The following is an 8,894-nucleotide window of genomic DNA, read 5'->3' as shown; positions in this document are numbered from 1 at the left end:
ATCCGCCGGAACGGCTTCCGCATACGACAGTACTATACTTGCTTTTCATAATTTCTATGTAAAATAATGCAAGTACACATATTATATTATTATTAATATGTAATTAATGAAATTAAAAAAAAAAAAACTTACAAATATAGCTGCTAGCAGCAATTACGGGGCCAAACCCATTATGGCCGTTTTTGGCATATTTGGACGTTGGATTTTATTTGGTCACTTTCAATCATCGCACAATTCCCACAGTTAAACACTTACTACACATTGAATCAACTCAAAATTAAGATTTTGTATATAAATGCACCAAATGTAGTTTTTAATAAGCTCAGATAAGATCGTACTTACAAAAGCACAACATCTGGAAAAGAAGCAACTTCAACATCATTTCTTTCTATTGTACCTATGGGGGTCTGGGACTGTACCACACTGGGTTCGAACCCACGACCTGAAAGGTTCGGGCCAGTGGCTTAGCGGAGTGTTTTAACTTTAATCAGTGTTTTAATTTTAACCAGAGTAACATGCAAAGTTAAGCTAATGGCAATGCAGCTTATGGTTAACTTGATAGCTGAAGAGTCTCATTAAACAGTATGGTATTTGGATAGCCTCTAACTTATTAGCATGCTAAGCTTAATAGCATAAGACAACATACACAGGCACGGTCAACTTCCGAGGGGTATTTCTCGGGAACGGAATATCAAAAATCTGTTCAGTCATTTCTATGCGGCTCGGTTCAAAGATCATCTGATTAGATTTTGGACAAAATTGGACAAAATTTGTAGGAGGAGTAGCGAAAAAACTGTTTTTCACTTAATACAATATGGCGAACAGGCACACTGATGAAAAATGTCAAATGACATATCGTCAGAATTTGCATAACCCAGGGAATGAAATGATATAAAAATAACAATGGACAATGTTTTCAAAAGTTATAAGCATATTTGCAAAAATCTTTATATCTCTTGAACACTAGGTGGATTCAATCTTCTCAGGTACCTCCGGGACATGCCGTCAATGATCCCTACCAGTGTTTGTGCAGATATGTCAAATGGTTCAAAAGATACTGCAATTTATGACAAATTTCAAAATGGCAGACACATGGTTCAGCCGATCCTGGCAAACCATGTGCCATCGACATCAGCAGATTCGGCATGACCCAAGGAATCCATAGACACCAAGATCATGATTTTCTAACTGTTCAAAACTTACAAGCAAAAAAGTTCATTTTTGGTATCTCATGACCTGTAGGTGGTGCTGTGCCCAACTTTGGCATGGACCCTCAGATCATGGTGTAGATGAAGCGTACCAAGTTTCGTTTCGACTGATCAAAGTTTGGCCGAGATACGGCCTCTGAACCAATTTTGGGTCAACCTCATTAAGTTTGCGACATCATAACTTTTGAACAAAGATGAATAAAAAAAATCTGTTCAGTCATTTCTGTGCAGCTCAGTCCAAAGATCATCTGAAACAATTTTGGGAAGAATTGGATCAATTTTGAAGGAGGAGTAGCGAAACAAAAGCAAGAACTAATTTTTCTGCATTGTGTAGTGACAATATATTTCTTATTTTAGCAATATTTCTGAGATGAAAGAAAGCGATCCTAGTTATATTATCTACATGAGCTTCAAATGAAAGACTAGAGTCGATAATCACACCAAGGTCTTTTACTGCTGCACATGATGAAACAGAAAGGTCATCCAGAGTTATTATGTAATCAGAAAGCTTACTTCTAGCTGCATGTGGTCCTAGTACAAGTACTTCTGTCTTGTCAGAATTAAGTAAGAGAAAGTTAATAAACATCCAGTTTCTAATGTCTTTTACACATTCCTCAACTTTATTAAGCTGGTGTCTGTCATCTGGCTTTGCTGAAACATACAACTGTGTGTCATCAGCGTAACAGTGGAAGCTAATACCATGCTTACAGATAATTTTGCCCAGAAGTAGCATATATAAAGAAAAGAGCAGTGGGCCTCAAACAGAGCCTTGCGGGACACCAAACTTTACCTTAGTATGAGAAGAGAAGTCACCATTTACGTTTACAAACTGATAATGATCAGTCAAATAAGACCTGAGCCAGGAAAGGGCTGTTCCCTTAATGCCTACTACATTTTCCAGTCTATCGAGGAGAATAGCATGATCAATGGTATCAAAAGAGTAGGTAAAGGATCTAGTATACAGGTTGATGATTTTGATGATGAAATTAGTGAAATTAGTTCAGTCTCTTCAAGGGGAGTAAAACATTGTAATTGTTGATCTGATATTATTATATTATCATCTACAGGGTTAGTTATAAAACTGTCTGGTTTTAAATTAATAGTCTGAATTTCTTGCCTGATATTTTCAATTTTACCATTGAAAAAATTCATGAAGTCATCGCTGCTATATAATGATTGTGTGCGTGTTTCTATTGTGGTCTTATTCCTAGTTAATTTTGCTACAAATAGAGCAAACGCATTTAAAATCCAATTAATGGAGGCAGATCGGTACAATCTGGTGGGATAAATGAAGAAAAAATTCTATGTAATGCCATGATGTAGCCACTAGATGTCTGTATATCCTTATATATAAATATATAAAGACCTGTGTATTCCCTAGTTGTAGTCCCTAGTAATATGCATGCTAATAAACAGCTAGTTAATAGTGAATGTGTTCACTAATCTAAGGTGAATGAACCTAAATTGGGTGAACTGAATAAAATACACACTCAGGAACATAACTTCACTCACTTTTTTTTGCTTGCTGGATGAGGAATCGAATAGAACCCATACATGGATAAAATGAGTTAAAAAACTAAAAACATGACCGATGTGCGAGATCGATGGTTAAGTAGAGAGGGGGTTTCAATCAGTAATAAATTCTAATAATAATAAATATTTTTAATCTGCAACAACACTGAGAACTTAATAATAAAGATAGGATTGTCATTAACTTTTAAATGTATAATTATGCAAATGCATGAGGGAAGTTTTCACATGAAAGACCCGTGACTGACTGATCAACATGCTTCCACAATTCTATGAAATTAAATGTGGAGGATTTTAACTGTGACAAGATGATTGACTGTGCAGTTTATGCGGTAACAGGGTGCATGTAACTAAACGACAGAGCATCTGTTAAAGAGGCAATTACAAGGATGTAGTCTGTCTAAAATATGTACTTTTTCCTCACAACAAGAGGACATACTTTTAGGTTATAGTATAAGCAGGTGAATTGAGATGCAGCATGACACTTGACACTTCCAATACTGAGTTATTTTTATTCATTTGCTGCTTTTATTTTGTAAGGCTGAGATTGATGAGTAGCAGACATGAGAATTAATTTATTAAAAATGTACTGTAGTATTATATACCGTACCACATTACTATCATTGTGTAAAATTAATATTACATTTCTTTTACAGAACATATTATATATTATGTTGCAACAATCCTTATCTTCAATTATGTTTAGATCTTTACTATTGTATTATTTAAGAACAGTTTCTTAAGTGAATTTTTTTTTTGTGCACTTAATGTAATAACCATCATACAAGTTTAGTCATAAAAGAGGTTATAATTACAATTATTGAAATTGAAATTAGATTATTTTTACATAACTTAGTACAACAGGTAAAGATACAAAAACTCCATGAGATGGAGATACTGGAGGAGGAACCTTGTGAGAAACCTGTCTACACTGAGGGACCAGTTCTCCTCTGGATATTCGGTGTGAACATATGGAACAGGGTCAATAACATTTAGTTGTGTTACTATATTGATTCAGCTGTAAGATTAAAGTTTAACTGTGCTGTATATACAGTCACTAAGATTGTTTTCTCTGTAGTCCAGATGATACAGGCAGTGGTAAGAAGGGTAAAGGGTGTTGAGGTGCAGTCCATTGCTGTTTTGCTGAAAGCAGAACCAGTTCATTCTCTGTCAGGTCCGCTGTGGAAGACTGGGGCATCATCACTGTCAGTGTAACTTGAGGATCTGAGCTGCAGGACAGAGCTTCTGTGGTAAAGAGAAATGCATTGTTTTGTTTAGGAACTGATACTGTGATAATTTGAGCCTCTCTACTTTTGTGATATACAGCATCACGTCCTGCTTTTAGCTGGACTTGGTGTGATGGGCATCATGGCATCTGCAAGAAACATGGAAAACACATTTAAAAACACTTTTTCCAAACAGAAGAAAGGAAAAGGTTTGATTAGTAGAGATTATGTACGTATGTAATCATCTTCTTTACTGCCAAATGTGATCCTGATCACAGTTGCTGCTAAATCAATGATGATGTTATGATTTATGTTTATGTTGTTACAATTACAGTTAAATAGTCACTTAACTAATCATGTTATATATCTTAAACTCAATCTATTTTCCATTCAAACTTTACAATGGAACCTTTCTTTAATTATTTTTTTTTACTTTATTAGCTGGACAGTTGACTGTATGACTGTATGTTTGTTAGAACAGCATTTTATAATGAAATCCAACTTTACTATTGACAAATCATGTATCATTTGAAAGATCAAAGACTTAAGTTTCCATATTTGATAAGTATTTGCTGACTAGCAGAAGTGACAAAGCAACCTTAACTGGTTATACTGGCTACAAAATGCAATATACAGTTATAATGGAGGATGGGCGTCACCCGCTGGCCTTTCCTGGTATAACGCCTGATCAGAAATGTCACTGGGATTTAATTCTTAGTTGTACATAAACCTCACATTTTGGAACTTGTTTATTGTTTTGTTTTGATATCATTTCTATGGTGGATGATGAACCTATATATTTGCTTATTGAATAAAAAAAAACCTTTATATAAACGTTTCAAACAAGTTTTATTCCATGACATTTCCATTATTTCATGAATTTTTGTTTTTATATAACATCAAATTCTTGACTGATAATTCTTCTTTTCACACTAGAACAAAATTATGCCTATATTCCAAAGAATTCACAAACTACAACCACATAAAGTTGACTATTTTATATGTTCAAAAGGGATACCACAGCTAACAGGTTCTCATAATTTGTTTTTAGTTCACTTATATATACACTACCAATAATTTTATACATAAATGCAGATTTTAAAAAGAAAATTCTCCAATCCTCCCTCATTTGCAGAAGGACTTGCTAACCTTCAAATACTTAACACTTATGCAGAACAAAAAATATCTTTATCTTTAGGAGGTGTATTTGTGTTTGCGTTATGTTTTGAGATATTAGGATTTTGCACTTGCCATAAATGAAACCGTAAATGAATCATAATATTTTATTTATAATGTAACCTTCAGATATTTGTTCATTATTATTATTATTATTATTATTATTATTATTATTATAAGAAATAGTTTGACAAATGATAAAGTTACATTATGATAGGTTTTTCTCCCAATTTGTTTTCTTATGCACTTTGTTTATACTTTGGTATTACTATGGTATTACTATCAATGATTGTTGATAATAATGAAAATAAAAAATAAATCAATAAAAAATAAAGATTATTGACAGGTGAAGGTATCCACTTCAGGTGGAGACACGATTAAGCCTCTTTTCTCACGTTCTTTGCCCCATCATGCACTTGTACGCATCGATTACATATTTTAATAACTGAACACATTTATTTGGCCACATATGGATGGAATATGCAGGTAATTAGTACAAAAATTCCTAAAATAGTACTATAACAGTTATTAAGGAGCATTTTGTTGGTATTACACATCAGGGGTCCTCGCTAGGTGGGGACCCGACTCTTTTCTGTTTTATGATGTCATAACTGCGATAGATAGTCGTAAATAAATATTAAAGAAAGACATCATTTGAAATATGAAAAATATTAAATGTATGAAGATAGAAGTATAAAGAAGAATCCCATGCTTGTTTACCCATTTATTTCAAAGGTGGAAAATAACTACAAACAAGATTTAAATTAATGAGAAATATGCATTTTGTCATTTTGAACAAGAAACACTGCTCCACCAAAAAAAAAAAAAAAAAGTCTGTTATAATGGTGGAGTATGCATGATGGCATTCAACGAGATTTATCTGCATTTTTATAATCTTTAATATAAATTATTAATATTTTATGAATAAAATATCAACACATTAGATTTAAAACAATTAAACAACACAGTATATACATATATCAACCACAAAACTTGCTGTATACTCAATTACAAAAATGATTGGCAATCAGTGTCCTGTCTCTAACACACTAGCCATGTTTTCATTGATACGGTCTGAGTTAGTCTAGGGAAAAGATCCTAACAGAAATAAATGGTTGGTGGTAGTGACTGTGCAACGGCAGAGAGAACCCCGTCTCCAAGCCCAGAATGGTTACAATAACCCAAACAACCACGGTCAAAATGCAGCACAAGACAAGTTTTTATTCACATCATTCAGAAAACAAAAAGCAATAACAAAAGACTATCAATTTCAGAAGGGGGCAAGGCCAAAATAGCAAACATAACAAAACTAACTCTTTTATAATCAACTAGCTAAGCTACAAAGAAAAGAAAACAAAATACAGCAAGCTAAACTAACTCCCTAAACTAACACAAACAGGAGAAAAGCAGCAATACAAAACAAAACGGCACCCACCTTCCTACTAAACCCAACCAAAAGACATTAAATAATAAAGTTCAATATTTGCATTAGGCTACTTAAATTAACACTCACTTCTCTCTAGGAAGTCTCAATCATAGATGTAAACAATGAGACAAAAGGGCAGAAGTTCTACTTCACTGGTCTCAACACAACTGAGATAAAGATGCACCAAATCACCAAACTAAAGTTTCACAACAACAGGTCTGGAGGTGAAGAGGAGACCTCAGCTGCTGCACACCATCTAGCCACCAGCACCACTGCTCTGTGGGCAGCTGGAGTGTAAATCCTCTCTCTCCTCTGCCATCCCCCAATCACAGCAGAGCTCTAATGAACAGCGTCAGGTGGTGATACTGCTTCTGCAGGGAGACAGAGAGAGAGAGAAACAAAGCATAGCTTATATAGCTTGCATAGGGGCTTGGATGATTTGTAAATAACCTCGTTTAACAGTTTGGTCAACCCCCTCGGAGCGATTTATCTAAACACAAACAAAAAAAACTATATGATTCTTTAAAGTTCGTGAGGTTATATTGTCATTTCTATAGGCATGTTGGTAGATTGTATTCAGTCTTAATTATTTGTTTTTACACCTGGAAATAACTTTAAACAACTTTTTCACCTCTCAGAGTATAATGAATAGTATTTGTAATGAACATTGTTTCATCGATATTTAAAACTATTTCAAAAGGCTGAAAGGTGTAAATAACACACTGATCTGTGGCCATGTAGTTATAGAAGTCATGTAGCAAATGCTGACGTTTTTTGTCATTTTTTCTGCCTCCTCACTTCATTTAATATTTCACTGCTGCACTATTTATAATTAATCTGCCGTTTACATACACAAGGCCTTTATGTTATAAAGTCTGATACTGCACTGCTGTGTAATTATAGAAATATTTAGAAATTTCTTAAAGTCCTTATTATTTGGGTAAAATGTTCCTTAATTCTGTAAAAAGTTTAGTTTAACCATAATTACTGAATAATTCAAATTAGTTACTGAATGATATGTTTTAAAATGAATAACTGAATAACAATCCATGGATTTTAGAGGTTCATTTCCCATATACTATAGAATAAGCGATGTTATAGTCTGTGTGTGTAAATCTGTGTTATTGAGTGTGTGTGTGTGAATCTGTGTGTGTGTGTGTGTGTGTGTGTGTGTGTGTGAGTGAATCTGTGTACTGTGTATCATCGGGTCCTCGGCTCCTGGCTGCCAGGATTGTTGTCTGGATGGTGGAGTTCCCTGTTTAAAGTGTGTTATTATGTACATGTATGTAAGGATTTAATAAAAAGGCATCGCGCTCATTGGTTATTTCACTGTCATGATCCGCCCACTTCAGTACATGAGATTGTGTTGGTCTATCAGTGTGGGTGAAAGAGAGAATGAGAAAGCCTGTGTGCCTCTGTGTATTGTTGCAGGGCTGGGGAGGAGGCCGCATTACCACTTTATGTTCTGTTTGGGGCTAAATGACTCCTTTTAAAACCCTGTACATTATAGAACTGATTGTTCCAGCCTGAGCTTACCTCAGCTCCTCTAACAACAATATTCACTTTACATAGACTGATATGTAACATGGTTTTAAACTAGCATGCTGAAATAAAATATTAAAAAACAACAACAACTGGTATTTATAAATCTGAAATGAAAAGGGGATGTTAGTTTTTGTCCCATTCCCTCCATCTTTTATTCCTGCTTTGGGCATAGTGGATTTTAGACTGAGTTATTATCTAAAACTCAAGAGGGACCAGGAAGCTAAAGTGCTAGTTTTATATAGTAGCCTACTGATGTAGATAAATGCATTAGAGGATTACTTTACATTACATTATTACAGCTTTTATTTTTTTTTTTAAAGATCTCACTGCCTGAGATCTTCCACTGTGCTGAATGTGTGCTCCCACTGTTAAAGTCTGCAAACACTAACCTTTTACTAAAACACTGTCCTTTACAACACACACCTTTATTTTCATTAGCGGCCTCTGCCTTGTGGAAAGTTTTTACACAAGTAAACTCACCGTTCACCAACAGCTCAGATGCTGGAAAAAGCTTTACACCAAACCATTTCCACTCACTTCCACTGCACGACTAACAGCATTGTCTACATGCCTGAAAAGAAAAGAAAAAGAAAAGACTCCAAAACGCTCCTATATGCCACTTCACCTAAAAGAGTCGTTTGGAAGAATCGACTCCTCCTTCATGAACGGCACATCTCCAGAGTCTACACTGGGATTGGCATTTATAACCTTAACACGCTGGCTTTGCTTCTTTTGTGGTTTCTATTTTTATTAAAATTTTTATTTCATCCTAATTTTCTGCTC

General features: G+C 34.6%; 1 long non-coding RNA gene across 1 annotated transcript; it reads right to left on the bottom strand.

The window, feature by feature from the left end:
• Positions 1-5,851: 5,851 nt before the first annotated feature.
• Positions 5,852-8,894, bottom strand: LOC128318923 (uncharacterized). Its single transcript, XR_008302349.1, has 2 exons — positions 8,592-8,894; positions 5,852-6,937 (listed from the first exon to the last, which is right to left on the bottom strand). It is a non-coding gene; the product is annotated as an uncharacterized LOC128318923 (long non-coding RNA).

The sequence above is a fragment of the Pangasianodon hypophthalmus genome, chromosome 9 (assembly GCF_027358585.1).
Source record: "Pangasianodon hypophthalmus isolate fPanHyp1 chromosome 9, fPanHyp1.pri, whole genome shotgun sequence".
Lineage (NCBI taxonomy): Eukaryota > Metazoa > Chordata > Actinopteri > Siluriformes > Pangasiidae > Pangasianodon > Pangasianodon hypophthalmus.
The sequence above is the reverse complement of the archived record's forward strand: the minus strand, read 5'-3'. Positions and strand labels throughout refer to the sequence as shown.